A 17,027-nucleotide genomic window follows, 5' to 3' on the forward strand; every position below is an offset into this window, starting at 1 on the left:
GACATTGAAGCAGGTAGTTCCTGTGACTTAGTATGGGCAGAGGTTATATTCGACAACGGAAATAAATTAATAATTGGCTCCTTTTACCGACCCCCGGTCTCAGATGAAACAGTTGCTAAACAGTTTAAAGAAAACATGGGCCTCATCACAAATAGGTAAGCTATTCATATAATTATAGTTGGCAGTGACTTCAATCTACCTTCCGTTTGTTGACAAAAATACACTTTCAGAGTCCTATTGTAGATAGAAAACGACTTCCGTAATTGTTCTAAATGCTTTTATAAAAATTATTTTGAACAATTAGTCACGAGGCCATTCAAATTTTAAATGGTTACGAAAACACACTCGACCTCTTAGCCACAAATAATCCTGAGCATCACGACGGGTACAGGAATTAGTGAACACACAGTCGTTGCGAGGCTCAATTCCGTAACAAAGAAATTCACCAAAACTAAACGCGAAATATATATATTTATAAAAGCAACTAAAAATTCGATTGACGTCTTTCTAAGAGACAGTCTCCAATCCTTCGAAACTATGTAAGTGAAAACCATATGTGGCTTAAGTTCAAAGAAATAGTATCAACAGCACTCGAGAGATTCATACCAAATAAATTAATATCAGACGGAACTGATCCCCCATGGTACACAAAACACGACAGAAAGCTGCTGCAATGAGCACCGAAAAAGGCAAGTATAATTTAGACGAGCGCAAAATCTCCAAGATTTGCGAAGTTTTGCTGAGGCTCGAAATTTGGTGCGGATTTCAATGCGAGATGCATTTAATAGTTTCCACAACGAAACTCTCTCTAGAAATGTGGCGAAAAATCCACAGAGATTCTGGTCCTATGTTAAGAAAACCAACGGAAGGGCTCAGTAAGTGCCTCTACTGCGGGTCTGGCGGAGATTGAGGAGGAGGAGGAGGAGCAGGAGGAGGGGGACACAAGGGACCCAACCGTTCGGAGCAGGTAAAATCGTGGCAAATGTCCGCCGTGGCAAATGTCCGGACACCAAATCGGGGAACGGTCTTCCAATTACTGTTGCAAATTTCCTATTTAACGACTTCCAGGACAAACAAAAATTTTTCAGTAATCTCTACGAATACTGAGCGAATTTAAAAATTTAAACGTTGTCATAATCTACTCATTAAGAGCTATAATCTAAGTTAAAGGTCTATCACAGTAAATCAAGTATTACAGTTAGAAACTGTGTATATGTCTAGAGGAAGCGTAATTCATGGTGCGCAAATTACTCATACTGTATTCATCTAGAGCACTAAGCGGCTTGTAACAGACTTTATACAGGATTTCAAATGTTTGAGAAACATTTTATAGCTGTCACTCGCCACAAAATGACGAATGTAAAAAAGTCTATGGCTCACAATATTTTCACTGTTGATGCTGTACAATTTCAGCATCAGGCGTGATGGTTTAATTTATTAGTTCTTTGCTACCGATGCTATTTGCAGTACATTTTGCTGACAGTATCCATATATACCACTGAATGTAGCTGCGAAATTATATCAATGTACGGCTAATAGTTCAGAAGATACATATTGAGATGTGCGAAAAATTAGTCTTTGCTAAAAACGGAGCGCAAATTGCCCAGATAATGCTCATGGAGCATTTGATGATGAGAGCTCTTACCGCCTTTAAACATAATTTCGAACCTTTACAATTTTTTTCTCGCTTACACACCAAACGTCAAATATTTGACACTTCAATTTACTTGTAAAGTAATTAGACATTTGAAGCTGTTTTAGATATTTGAGTACGATTCTTTAAAGAAGTGGAGGTTTGCTGGTGCAGCAGTAAGTGCCTACGTCAGAATCAATTTGGTATCAGTTTAGCAGCTCTTAGGAATTCGTTCGCGCTGATTCAATGGCGCAACAGCAGTGACATATAAAGGGCGACTTTTATTGGAAGGGATTCGGCGAGAGGCGGGAAGGGAGTGAGGCGGAAGATGATGATGTGACACACAGTGTCTGGGATTTCTATCGGTCCCTCTCCCCCGACACATGAAAGCCTCCACGGCAGTGGGGCGCGTGGCGCCCATGCCCCCCACACTCTGCCCCACTCGGTCTTCAGCCGGCCTCAGCCCCCGGCGACATCCGCCCCACAAGCCCTTTCTTTGTGAGGACTTTCCGGTCGCCCTTTCTCAAGCGCGTCTTCACTGTCCGGCCCGGGGCTCTCGCTTTCAGGACTTCCGCCGTTCTCTGAAGGAAACGGTGCAGGTCAGGCGGCCGCTGGTTCTCTGCGTCACTGCCGCAAGCGTTCTCTCTCTAAAGACCTGCTATGTAGCTGGAGTAGTCTTCAGCTATAAGTTTAAGACAGTGATCCACGTACCTCTATAGTGTAAGGAAAGTTCAGGTAATCTCCGACCAACTATCCAACTCTCTCCCTTTCTCCAACTGCACTCATTCTCTTTTTGTGTAACTTACAAAATTTTGAAAAACCTCTGCAAAATTCTACTTCTTCATGCAGTACAGAGGGTGGTTGTATGTTACAGGACGATTTCGTAAGGCTGTATTTTGGCCACCCAAGAACATCTTACCTATTTAAGCAGTGACTCAGTATCTGAAACTTTGTTGTATAAGTGTGTTAAACATCTGTCTCAACATGGGCTGCAGAACGCTGTACCTCTATGAAGCAAATAACCTAGTTCACAATCTTCCTCTCATTTTTGATGCAGCAAACTATATTTATTAAAAGACAGTATTATTATCCGCCTTGGCTGTACTGCGCTCATAGTCAATTTCTTCATACGGTCAGCTGCTTTCGTTGATGTGTAATTTTTCAAGCGCTTGCTCATATCCTCATAATTTCACAACGTTGCCCAGTGCTAATTGCACAACGTCGCCCAGTGTACACTATGTGATAAAAAGTATCCTGCCACGTATTAGGGACATTCACGTGGGCTCCGTCCACCCTTGGCCTTCATGACAGTCTGAAATGGGGACACTTTCATCGAGGTGCCTGAACTTGACGTCTGTGAAAAAATTCTTCCCAAAGAGTCAAAACCAAAAACGGTAGTGGTGTTGGACGCTGGAGGTCTGGAACGAAATCGACGCTCTAATTCATCTCACGCTATTCCGCTGGGTTCTGGTACAGACTCTGCAGAGGCCAATGCCCTTAAGGAATGAAACTTCCTGACAGATTAAAACTGTGTGCCGGACCGAGATTCGAACTCGGAACCTTTGCCTTTCGAGGGCAAGTGCTCTACCAACTGAGCTACCCATGGACGACTCACGCCCCGTCATCACAGCTTTACTTCTGCCAGTACCTCGTGTCCTACCTTCCAAACTTTACAGAAGCTCTCCTGCTAACCATGCAGAACTAGCACTCCTGAAAGAAAGGATATTTCGGAGATATGGCTTAGCCACAGACTGGAGGACGTTTCCAGAGTAAGATTTTCACTCTGCAGCGGAGTGCGCGCTGATATGAAACTTCCTGACAGATTAAAACTGTGTGTCGGACCAAGACTCGAACTCGGGACCTTTGCCTTTCGCGGGCAAGTGCTCTACCAACTGAGCTACCCAAGCACGACTCACGCCCTGTCCTCACAGCTTCACTTCTGCCAGTACCACGTCTGTAAAGTTTGGAAGGTAGGAGACGAGGTACTGGCAGCAGTGATGCTGTTATGACGGGGCGTGAGTCGTGCTTGGGTAACTCAGTTGGTAGAGCACTTGCTCGCGAAAGGCAAAGGTCCCGAATTCGAGTCTCGGTCCGGCACACAGTTTTAATCTGTCTGGAAATTTCATATCAGTGCACACTCCGCTGGAGAGTGAAAATCTCATTCTGTAAACGTCCACCAGTCTGTGGCTAAGCCATGTCTCCGCAATATCCTTTCTTTCAGAAATGCTAGTTCTGCAAGGTTCGCAGGAGAGTTTCTGTAAAGTTTGGAATGTAGGAGACGAGGTACTGGCAGAAGTGAAGCTGTGAGGACGGAAGGTTCTCTTTGGCGAAGATCGATCGCTCCCTGTGAACAACTGTGCGTAAGACGCCTTTGTGCTGGGAGATTTACTGACTACTTATATCTCGTTTCGGCTTCACCAGGACATCAAAAACGTGGAGGACGACAGTCTGTTCTATCTCCACGGTAAACTGCATGTTATGGTGTAGCGAGCTGTGATGAAGAAATTCACCTACGCTGTCCCATTCGTTTGGCCAAACGAGGAACGTGTCATCTATACAATGGTAGAAAGAGGTTTGTTTTAGTGGGCTTGGTCCAGGGCCTTCTCTTCGAAATCGTCCATGAACAAATTCGACACAATATGATAGAGGACAAGGCATGGCAACGCTGTCCGTCTGTTCATAATAATTTCCATCGAACAGTAAGTAAGTTGCAGTAAGCACAAACTCGAAGGGGTTCTCAGGTCTCAAATTTCTTATCAACTCCATGGGGGTCCTCTAGAGGTACTCTAGTGAAGAGTTACATTATATCAAAACCCATAAACAGGCCACTGTCATTGAAACGAAGGTATTGTAGATGTTGTACAAAATGAATGGAATTCCGGAGCTGACGTTGGAATTTCCCCACACATGGATTCAGGAAAGTATTCATGTGTTTTTCCAACCAATATGTGGCTGCTGCTATATTGATAACTATGGGACGCATTGTAATGCCCTCTTTGTGGACGTTTGGCCGCCCAACAGTCGTAGTGGAGCAACTGCTCTTGGTTGAAGTTTCATAACAGTTTACGCATCGAAGGACTGTGAAGAAGTTTCTCTGCAAGACAAGTTGTGCATCTCCCTCCATTCGGCGTGTTCAAAAACTTTCTGTTTATGTTCTGCCCAGAAGGGCAACACAGTAGTGCCCTCTTGGTTAGCGGGAAGGACCACCAATTCTGGTTCGTCACGTAACTCGGGGACTGCCGCTCTTTCTGTCGATGAAATGTTTTTCTTCGGTGATGCAGTCCTCATCAACGCATAGCGCATTTCATGGCATATTTCGTCAATCGTCGATCTTGGTAGTAATGTTGGAGTTGGGATAAATATTTAGCCATTTCCCGAGCACCGACATTGGTGCATCGTTGCTTGTTCTTCCCGTAGGGTTCAGAGCAGTTTGCTTAAGCGGTTCTTGTGTGATTTTCTAAAGTGCTGTTACACGTTCATACATCGACATCTGTATAGTTGTAGATTTTCCTCGTCCTCTGTCCGCTTTTGACAGCGACAACCCACTCCCAAGAGGTGGGAGGATTACTAAAGGTATCTTTCAAAGGACGTTCAATAGTTTACCGAGGTGACATCCAGGCAGTGGCGAGTATGGAGGATTCTGTCTCTTACCAGTGCCAAATTGAATCGGTTTTTGATGCGAATGGCCGCTACTGTTCTTGCGTGAGAAGATATCTTGACGAACAATGGTATCAAATTTTTATCTCGATATCTAAGAGGGATTGTGAGTGAGCAGACCGGCAGCTAGTTCTTGTTCCGCTCCTTGTCCAGCATCTTCACTTATTGAAACATTTCCTCCCCGTAACAGTATCTGACATCCGTTCTGATGTTTCCCCGGCTTATTCCAACTTATGGAGTTCTCAGGCGTCCGCTCGGATCACGCCATACGTTTACCATGATGTTGTTGTTGTTGTTGTGGTCTTCAGTCCTGAGACTGGTTTGATGCTGCTCTCCATGCTACTCTATCCTGTGCAAGCCTCTTCATCTCCCAGTACCTACTGCAGCCTACATCCTTCTGAATCTTCTTAGTGTATTCATCTCTTGGTCTCCGTCTACGATTTTTACCCTCCACACTGCCCTCCAATACTAAATTGGTGATCCCTTGATGCCTCAGAACATGTCCTACTAACCGATTCATTCTTCTACTCAAGTTGTGCCAGAAACTCCTCTTCTCCCCACTTCTATTCAATACCACCTCGCCGGTCGAAGTGGCCGTGCGGTTTAAGGCGCTGCAGTCTGGAACCGCTAGACCGCTACGGTCGCAGGTTCGAATCCTGGCTCGGGCATGGATGTTTGTGATGTCCTTAGGTTAGTTAGGTTTAAGTGGTTCTAAGTTCTAGGGGACTAATGACCACAGCAGTTGAGTCCCATAGTGCTCAGAGCCATTTGAACCATTTTTGAATACCACCTCATTAGTTATGTAACCCACCAATCTAATCTTCTGTAACACCCCATTTCGAAAGCTTCTATTATCTTCTTGTCTAAACTGTTTATGGTCCATGTTTCACTCCCATAAATGGCTACACTCCATACAAATACATTCAGAAACGACTTCCTGACACTTAAGTCTATACTCGACGTTAACAAATTTCTCTTCTTCAGAAACGCTTTCCTTGCGATTGCCAGTCTACATTTTACATGCTCTCTACTTCGACCATCATGAGTTATTTCGCTCCCCAAACAGCAAAACTCCTTTACCACTGTGTCTCATTTCCTAACCTAATTCCCTCAGCACCACTCGATTTAATTCGACTACATTCCATTATCCTCGTTTTGCTTTTGTTGATGTTCATCTTATATCCTCCTTTCAAGACGCTGTCCATTCAGTTCAACTTTACCATGATATTTCGGCAAAAAGACCCATTTACGTCCTCACTAGTGTCCATCTCGTTTGTCAGCAATATACTTTTCGTGGAAGCCAAGATCGCTTTATTTTAACACCTTTATTCCAGTTACTAGTTTCGAAAGAACCGTGCAGTCATCTTGAGACTGGCGTTATAGTTGGTGTTTACGTTCACACACATATGTCATCCTTACTTTGAGAACCAAGTCTAAATACATGCTCACCACTGCCTGGATAACGCCTCGAAAAAGTACTGGATGTCCTTTGAAAGGTAGATTTAGCGCTCTCTCACCTCACGGGAGTTGGTTAACGATGTCATATGGGCCCAGGCCGACAGAGCACTAAGAAAATCTACAGCTATACAGATGTCGATGACACACGTATGTGAACATATGAGGCAAGTGTAACGCCAGTCTGAAGATAACAGTACGATTCTGTCAAACCTAGTAACTGAAACAAAGGTCTTAAAATCAAGTGATTTGGGCTTTCACATTATATTTATGTAAACTGAGATCGTCCCAATAACATGTGCAAGTTTGTTTCAGTTCGCACTGGGATACAGGATTCTGAGAAAATTAAAACAGAATGAGCGATTTATTTGCCCCATCAGTGGTAGATTTTGACTAACACCTACATTTCTTTTGTTACCTTGTTTCACACTACTAGGTTCAGTAAAGACTGCTCTAGACCTTTACAAACCAGAGATTTATCAAATCTGCTGCCAATACGGCAAGGCACGCGTTGGGGAAACTGTTCGCACGGTAAAAGAGGAGTGCCGTAAACTCCGCAGTGATCCATGCCACACCATCAAATCAGCTGTGGTTGACCACAGTATAAAGACTGATCATGCTATGGACTACATAACCAACATACTAAAAAAGAAAAAGAAAGTAAAAGGAAAAGAAGATTGCCCTGATCTAGTTTCAAATTTCCTGATCATTTCCTTAATTCTGCAATATGAGTGTTAGAGAATGATGTATTTGTTATACAGCATAGAGCGCATGAAAATTACTTAAGCCGACAAAATTTGGGAGGTTGTACGGGACACCACAACAAATGTTTTTCTCTAATGTCATCTTTTCCTTTGAGGATGTCTTAAACTGAAAACAGGAGTTTTCTCTGGATGAAAATTAATTAAACCAACAAAATACTTAATGTTGCATGGGACATTGAAAACACTTTTTCTGATGTGTTTTCGTGTGAGGCACAATTGTAGAAGGACATAGGACATCACATCTTGCTCACGGTAGACAAAAAGTAAATTAAACAATTTTTTTTGTTTATTACCAAGAGACAACAACATTAACACAACACAATTACTTCAAACATACCTCAACTGACTTGAAAAGAAAGGTTACACCTTCGGGTCATGCCCTGTCTAACACGGTCAAAGACTGCAGTAGTGTCCTTAATTTCTCCCGCTGAAGCTACTATTATCCGGTCAACTGTATCCTCTTCTCATTCAACTGGCGTTTTGTAAATAAGGTTGGGCATTTCTCCCACACAAGAAAGTCCTGAGGGGTCAAATCAAGAGATCGAGTAGGCCTTGAAACAGGACCACATATGCCAATCCACTTTCCTGGGAACTATCGGTTCAAAAATAAATGCACCGGAAAACTGAAGTGTTCCGGCGCCCCATTATGCTGGAACCACAAGCGATGTCTTGTAGCGAGTGGCAAGTCATTCAGCAACGCTGGCAATGCTCTAGCGAGGAAATAGTAATAACGCCTGCCATTTATCTCCTAGGTAGGAGATATGGCTCATTTAAATAGTCACCAACAACACCTGCCCACACATTCACGATGAAACGCGATTGATGAGGACGAGTAAATGCGACATGTGTTTCAACGTCACTCAAAACATTCAAATTGTAGATGTTGATGGTCCCATCCTAAAATATCATTGTATTCACTAGAGGTGTATCTCTCCATTAGTAAATATGTAGTGTGCTTGTTCCAGACATACAACTAAACGTGAATGTGAAACAGTTATTACAATTGAAGAGCGAAGTATGCCCTTTACTGGCATGACACGAACCGTTGCAACAACAAATCAGCCCTTCTGAGAATAGAAATAATCAGTCGTCATCTGCACAAATTTTTATTAAGTTAATTAATAAAAATTATTTGCAGCTTGTTTCTATTCTCAAAACGTGGTTCACAGCTATTGATTTTATACCCGTGAATAAAGTTTTAAAAAAATCAATCATTACGGCTCAAGAGCGAATACGCCATATTTCAGGTCAAATAATGGTCACTGGAAATCATGACACTAGAGAAAAATATTTGTTTTGACGTTTCTTACAACCTCCCAGAGTTTATCGGCTTAAATAATTTTTACCCTGTATATCAACAATGTCCAAAACCATATATTAAGATATATTTACTAAAATGAGAAACTGAGAAAGTTTCTCAGTTACGAAATTTAGATTTTCGTTGGTTCTTCCGTCTTCTGGTATTGCGAGATCACGATCTGTTAAACGGAGACAGCAGTCCTCTCGGCTCCTCAATATTAGCTCTTGTTGAGACAATATGTTTCTTAAAGCTGCAGCTGTCATTAACGAGATGACTTGCTGAATTCTGTCGACTACTCGTCAAGGGAAAATAGATTATCAGTATCTTCGATGAACTAAAATATATTTTAGGCGCATTAGATTTCTTCTTCACTAATAGGATCGAAAAGATCGTATGCAGTTTGGTGTGTGCGGAGCAGGTGGACTCGAGGCGTTCTACCTGTAGTCGCGCTGCTGCACCTTGAGTAAGCAGCTGTCATGGCGTTCTCTGTATGCACCTGTAGGCACAGGGTACCGGGTGGACCGAGCGTCGAGCGTCGGACTACCGACTTTCTTCTTCTTCACACACTAAGCGGCGCGCAACTACTGTATGACGAATACTAAACAGTACCGCTGCGTCTAGTCCTGTTGTTTTCCAATCTTGTGTGAGCTGGGCTTTACGGGCTAGCATATCGGACCGCCAAGTCCTCGCTCGAGCACGGCAGGCACAAACGGTGCCACGTTTCCTGTTTGCCATTTAATTTCTAAGGTGTAGGAAGGTGATCTGACACCGTACCTTGTGGATGGGTACCCCCATAATTATTGCTGTGGCGTCTTATGTTAAATGAAAAGTGACATTATCATAGTTACGAACACAGCAATTCAATGTATAACATCTGCGGAATTTAAAACAGTTTTTGATTTCTACATCTACATCTACATGACTACTCTGCAATTCACATTTAAGTGCTTGGCAGAGGGTTCATCGAACCACAATCATACTATCTCTCTACCATTCCACTCCCGAACAGCGCGCGGGAAACACGAACACCTAAACATTTCTGTCCGAGCTCTGATTTCTCTTATTTTATTTTGATGATCATTCCTACCTATGTAGGTTGGGCTCAAAAAAATATTTTCGCATTCGAAAGAGAAATTTGGTGACTGAAATTTCGTAAATAGATCTCGCCGCGACGAAAAACGTCTTTGCTGTAATGACTTCCATCCCAATTCACGTATCATATCTGCCGCACTCTCTCCTCTATTACGTGATAATACAAAACGAGCTGCCCTTTTTTGCACCCTTTCGATGTCCTCCGTCAATCACACCTGGTAAGGATCCCACACCGCGCAGCAATATTCTAACAGAGGACGAACGAGTGTAGTGTAAGCTGTCTCTTTAGTGGACTTGTTGCATCTTCTAAGTGTCCTGCCAATGAAATGCAACCTTTGGCTCGCCTTCCCCACAATATTATCTATGTGGCCTTTCCAAGTGAAGGTGTTCGTAATTTTAACACCCAGGTACTTAGTTGAATTGACAGCCTTGAGAATTATACTGTTTATCGAGTAATCAAATTCCAACGGATTTCTTTTGGAACTCATGTGGATCACCTCACACTTTTCGTTATTGTGCTTCAACTGCCACCTGCCACACCATACAGCAATCTTTTCTAAATCGCTTTTCAACTGATACTGGTCTTCGGATGACCTTACTAGACGGTAAATTGCAGCAGCATCTGCGAACAACCTAAGAGAACTGCTCAGATTGTCACCCGGGTCATTTATATAGATCAGGAACAGCAGAGGTCCCAGGACGCTTCCCTGGGGAACACCTGATATCACTTCAGTTTTACTCGATGATTTGCCGTCTATTACTACGAACTGCGGCCTTCCTGACAGGAAATCACGAATCCAGTCGCACAACTGAGACGATACCCCATAGGCCCGCAGCTTTATTAGAAGTCGCTTGTGAGGAACGGTGTCAAAAGCTTTCCGGAAATATAGAAATACGGAATCAACTTGAGATCCCCTGTCGATAGCGGCCATTACTTCATGCGAATAAAGAGCTAGCTGCGTTGCACAAGAACGATGTTTTCTGAAACCATGCTGATTACGTATCAATAGATCGTTCCCTTCGAGGTGATTCATAATGTTTGAATACAGTATATGCTCCAAAACCCTACTGCAAACCGACGTCAACTGTTTCACTAAAATAGATAAAATGGATTGTTTCAAACTCTACATATCTCCTGTAAAGCTATGATACTTCAGAAGCAGTGTGTCCACTCAAGTCTTTCTAATAATCCATCGGATTTTATGGCTGCTACAGTATTCCCATTTTCTTAGTTAGGGCTGTATTAGCTGCAGGTTTCGCTTGAAGTCATCCAAGGAGGATTAATCAATAGTTTACCGATCGACGGAAAAGTTTTAGATAGATTAGCTGTTGCTCTCGATGAAAACTGTAATATTTGTCAGTCAAGTAAATGCTAAACAGCAGGTCTTGAGATTTTTGTTGGGTGTTTTAGAAAAGTTGCGATAGAAGAACATTTCCTGTATTATCCTTAGCCCTAGTAATACTGACGCAATTTTCATAACACGCATTACCAAGGGGTGGGAGGGGGCTGTACTTTATGCCCACCCTACAAAAAACTGAAAAAATATTATTCGTTTTGGATGTTGACGTAATCAAGAACATAATTTTCAAAGACCTACTCATGTTTAAGTAGGGTACAGAACCTGAAAATATCTTTCAGCACACTTTTAACGATATCAATAGACTTTCAATAACATGTACTATCAACAACGGCTGCCGTACTTTATCCCCACAGAAAAAAAATTTAAAAAATACAAATTTCGTTAATCGGTGCAGGCTTTCATTCATAACTTACTGATTAAACAGATACTGATGCGTAAGTGAGGTCCTGAACCTGAAAATATTGAATATGACATTCGTCAGGGAAGTGAGACTTAAATTTTTCGGTGAACTTCAACTGAAAAATTTTAAAAAATATGGTGCCTGCAAAGAATTAATCAAAAACAACAAATATTTTTCTAAATTCTAAAATATAAAGTAACTGACTAGATTATAATAATTTCAAAAGGTGGACATAAAGTACCCGTCCCTTCCTCGGCATTGCGAGGGTTAAAGCACTCAGTTGAATTATTAAAAGAACTGTGGCTGCAGAGGACGGAGACAGTTCTGTACATTCTTTACAAAACTCATCAAATTAGCTTTGGACCTAGTAATCTGCAAACAGGAAAGTGACTGCTGAGACCTCTATTAGCAATAATAACCCTTTTGTCACGAAGACTGTGTAAAACCAAGTTTTAAAGCGTATTTGTGAAATGATTTTCTGCATATGGGGTACCACAGCCGTATATTTGTTAAAAGACACTTTGAAGTTTTCCATCTCGGCTGTTTTGTAATCGGATAATTGCACAATACATCGACATCTATAGTACTTCAAAATAGCCTGCAAGGCCGACACTGGCTAACCGTGCAAGATGTAATAAAGTGAATATTTCTCAAAACCAGGCACTGCATAAAACTTCAAAATAGCCTTTTAATACTTTTGAAAGCTAACTATATGCGTCTTGCACAGTGTGCACTTCATTTTCGTACTACACGCTATCCTCTTAACGTAATTCATTATTAATTTTCCTCTCCAAAAACATTTAAAGTTTCAACTGAAACATTGTTGATCTTTACTTGTACAATCACATTAGAAATCTAAACTGCTACTGTACCAGACACGTAACATATCCATAAGAGCTCGGTATAACATCCGAGACTCTGGCCAAAACGAGTACATTTTAGTGTTTTGTCTGTTCCTGTAAACTAATAGTAAAATGCTTCATACCGTAGCGGTTGTTAACTATCTAACTTCTGTAAGACGAGACAGGAATACCTCACCCTAAGAGTAGACCAAGTTAACGACCTTAGGTTGTATGTGGCTGCCAGTAGACTGGTGACCTCTGTAATACATTAAAATATATAAATTAGTGCCTTGGTCACATCATATTTTATTAAAATACGAAGGCAGCACCTACGGACGGACGTGTCGCTGCTGTAGTCGTTGGAAATGATGATGGCCGCAAAGCGGAAGCCGTTCGTAAATCTTGAGAAACTAACGAGTGTACAAAACACTGATTTATAAAAAGTAAACCAAGTGTCACCACTAACCTTACAGATGTGATCCACAAAGACATTAATAGCTGGCTTTATTAAATGTTTGTTATAGTTTATTTTGTTAGTTTTGTTTATTAATATAAATTATTGTGTACTTTACTGTGTACTCTCTTTATATTTATTCATTTTTCAGCTTTTTACTTTTTACAATTCATTATCACCACATTGTCAAAGATGTTGCTTACAATTCATTATCACCACACAGTCAAAGACGTCATTTACTGTGCATTTGTGGTTCAGTCTAGACGTGTAACTTCTTTTCCAACGTCGTTTACAAACAACGTCACTTCTTTGGCGACAATTGTCAGTAAATGTCTAATGATGGCCTTGTAAGCTGAAAACTAACACAATAAATTATTACTGTAGAACAAAAGCTAACTAGCGCTTTTCATTTGTTATATTTATGACGTTAAAACAATGTATAAGCTTTGCAGCAAGCAGCAGTTAAAATAAGACCCATTAATTCTACAAGAATTTACAACCTAAACATGTAAATATGTTTTTACAATAATTCAGTAATTCAGAGATATGGACTACAAACAGGAATCGATAATTCTATTGATTATAACTGAATTCGCCCTATATTGATCCATCTTTTGAGCATTATTTATAAGAAAATTGAGACGATCAGTTGAATAATAAATAGTGTAACAACGAACAGAAATTCAGCTATTTAACTCTTGACAAGCTCCCCTCAAAAATCAGATGTAGCGATACACCATTTCGTAAGAGTAAGATCCTTCAGTTTAAGAACAGCAGTAAAATTTACCTCGGAATCTCATGGTGCTGCAGCAATGGCCTGTCGGAGGACTTTGGAAAATTTCAAAATTATATCTTGAATGATTGATGAATCTGGTCATGCTTGTAATACCTTTAGCGAAAACTGAGTTTCATCGGAGAGAATACTGAAACGAAGAAACCTACATGAGGTATCTTCTTTATTAATGACGATTTATGTAAATATGGAAACGGAAATTGGAATTTGTGTGATTGAACTTCAGAGCTCAGAGAAAGATAATTACTAAACGTATAAATTGGGCTGCGACAATTTCCCCACAAATTAATCGCCCTGAAGCGCGAAGCTGATCCCAGTTGATTGAGAGTGATTTGGTGATCGGATGTCGATTATCCGGTTAACTAGTTTACAGGAAGGTCTGTCCAATGACGCTGTTTCCGCTTCTGATAATTTCGTGTCTTGCAATATCTGATAATTCCGCCAATCTACTTCCATGAAATTGTGTTCTAATAACTGGATCAGTGACGGCGGCACGCCAGTATTCATTTGGACAGCGGGAGTCCACAAATAGGCACTGCGGTAGCACACAGTAGTTGTCACCAACCCTTTGTGGAAGATGTTTTGTTAAATGTGTTTTCTTTCTCTTATCAATAACAGTTTACAATATCATGGTGTTCAAATCGCAGAAAGGTTATTCAGTTTAAAAGTAAGTCACTTAGCATTACTTACATCAACGACAAATTTACTTAAATCATAAGATTCAAGTCTGTTATTTGGTCCTCAGGAACGATACATAACAAGGAAAATAAAGAATACGTTATGTGAAATAATGTTCTGTAATTACAGCAAACGTAACACTGCTGTGGTCTTATGAGTGACGTTGCCGGTAACTTCGTGGGAGAACACACTACGTTTTCATAAGTTTGTGTTACACTTTTGAGCCTAGTAACACATTCTTTCCATGGTCTGCCTGCTTGTCAAAATAACATAGAGGTACGGGTTAAAAGTTAACTGAAAATACTATACCTTGAAGAACGGAAATTAGTATACAGTAACATCATCACAAAGTCATCCTAGAAAATGTGGCACGACAGTAAAACCTAAGGTAGAGTGACGGACAGCAAACGGTAGGCTCAGTGCATAGGCTGGGATGTCCAGATGAAGCTCCAACGTATTAAGTAAGATAGTGTTTGCTTCGTCTGTTCCTCTAATAATACTAATGGTATCAGATGAGTGTTTGTAACGCATGACATACAGTGTACCTCCTTCGCAGTTGTGGTATGTTATATGTGGGAAACAGATGTCTTCTTACATGTAACTCCATATTAAACTATTGTGGTACGGGGATCAAGAGATTGGATTTTTGGATAAATCGAGGTGCTTGCCATACGTGTCATGAAATCCGAAAATCATGGTGCACTCTCTCTGGCGGAGGGTACATGAAGTACTAGATTTCTTTCCCACACCCTTTTCTGTTTGTGGACAGTTTGCCGCAAAAACTTGTCAGCATGCAACTGAATAACCTCAATTCCATTTTTATGAACAACTACCACAAAACTGTGAATCTCTTAATTTTGTCTGCAAAACTACATTGCTGGACAACGGCCGCACACAGAAGAAATGATCGAACTGTCAGTGTAACTTCATACACGTAAGCACCATTGGTGGGTATACAAATGACTGAGAGTTGCAATTCTCTGTGAGAAGCAGAACGGCTACCAGAGTGTATCAATGTTGCTCGCGTTTATGTTTAAAGTTGTCCCAGGACTGACAGGATGTATAATTGCCATTAATAGTGTCACATATTCAATGATCACTATGAAGGACACGGAAATGTCACGCATTCTTGTGACAATCTCAGAGATGCCTCGTTGTACATCCCTATTAGACTGTTTAAATGAGTCCTGGAAGATCTATATTTGTGGTTCACTCGGATGTGACAGAGACCCGACCGACCACGTCTGACTTCCACACATCATAACGTCTTCACATCTGCGACTGCCATCCGAGAACAAGTAATGGACTCCTTCCAACGTTTTGTGCCACCCTGCACAATTGGTTGGAGACCAGCAGCTGCCCGACTAGGGAATTAGCGTCCGATGCACAGAATGTCGTTAATCCCACCACAGAAACTGCTGCGTTAGGTTTGGTGTTATGGCCGGGGAATATGGGCTACTGATAAATGATATAGCTCTCAGAAATTAACTGCTGTACAGCTACACTATTAATGCCAAACAGCTGGGGACAGCTTGTGCTGTAAAATTTCTAGGCGTAACTATCGAGAGCGACCATAAGTGGAATGACCACATAAAATAGATGACGGGAAAAGCAGATACCAGACTCAGGAAATGTCACTCAAACTCATCCACGACAGAAATGGTTTACAAGGCACTTTTTCACCCGATTCTCGAGTATTGTTCATCTATCTGGGATCCCTGTCAGATAGGACTGATAGAGGAGATAGAAAAGATCCAACGAAGAGCGGCGCATTTCGTCACGGAATCGTTTAGCTGGCGAGAGAGCGTTACGGAGGTGCTAAGCAAACTCCACTGGCAGACGTCACAAGAGAGGCGTTGTGCATCACGGAGAGATTTACTACTGAAATTTCGGGACAGCACTTTTCAGGAGTCGAACAACATATTACTTACCCCCACATATGTCTCGCGTATTGACCACGAGGAGAAAATTCGAGAAATTAGAGCCAATACTGAGGCTTACCGACAATCATTCTGCCCACGCACTATTCGCAAGTGGAACAGGGTTGGAGCGATCAGATAGTGTACCGAAGGTACCCTCCGCCACACACCGTAGGTGTTTAGTATGATGTAGATAGATGTGTTTAGCGATAAACCGCAGTACTACCCCGGCTGACGATCGTCCGCAAATAGGACGACTACGTGAAGGGAGCTCCTAGTCACGTAATGTTTTGCAGATTCACAGCGATTCTATTTCTAGCACCATGGAAGGCCATGACTTCAGGTGACAGCTGGTTCTGACTGAGGGAACTCTGGCACGTCAAGGACATCTTCGTTTTTATATGTTACCTCTCATGCGACACTATCGTAACTCAACTCGCTCCTGGCACCAGCATCCTCACTGTGCCATGGATTTTTCCTTGGTGGGAGTAATAGAACGTGCACCACGCACCATCGTGATATCAACTGAGGGGATGCTTGAGTGACAGGTAGTAGAATCACGGTCTGGAAAGACGAAAACGGTTGGTAGAAGTTGGTGCTGGCCCCATTCCCCTCCATACCACTTCCGATTGATGGGAAACGACAGAGCATGACAAGGAGGCCGATCGGCTTCGCGTGG

At 41.8% G+C, this 17,027-nt stretch overlaps 1 protein-coding gene and 1 non-coding gene across 4 annotated transcripts in view; one reads left to right on the forward strand and one right to left on the reverse strand.

Moving 5' to 3' along the window:
* Positions 1 to 17,027, forward strand: part of LOC126414581 (parathyroid hormone/parathyroid hormone-related peptide receptor-like) — a 776,049-nt gene that overhangs the window by 292,189 nt on the left and 466,833 nt on the right. The gene's annotated exons all lie outside the window — the stretch shown is intronic.
* Trnas-cga (transfer RNA serine (anticodon CGA)) lies at positions 3,165 to 3,241 on the reverse strand. Its single transcript has one exon. It is a non-coding gene; the product is annotated as a tRNA-Ser (tRNA).

The sequence above is a fragment of the Schistocerca serialis genome, chromosome 1, assembly GCF_023864345.2.
Source record: "Schistocerca serialis cubense isolate TAMUIC-IGC-003099 chromosome 1, iqSchSeri2.2, whole genome shotgun sequence".
Lineage (NCBI taxonomy): Eukaryota > Metazoa > Arthropoda > Insecta > Orthoptera > Acrididae > Schistocerca > Schistocerca serialis.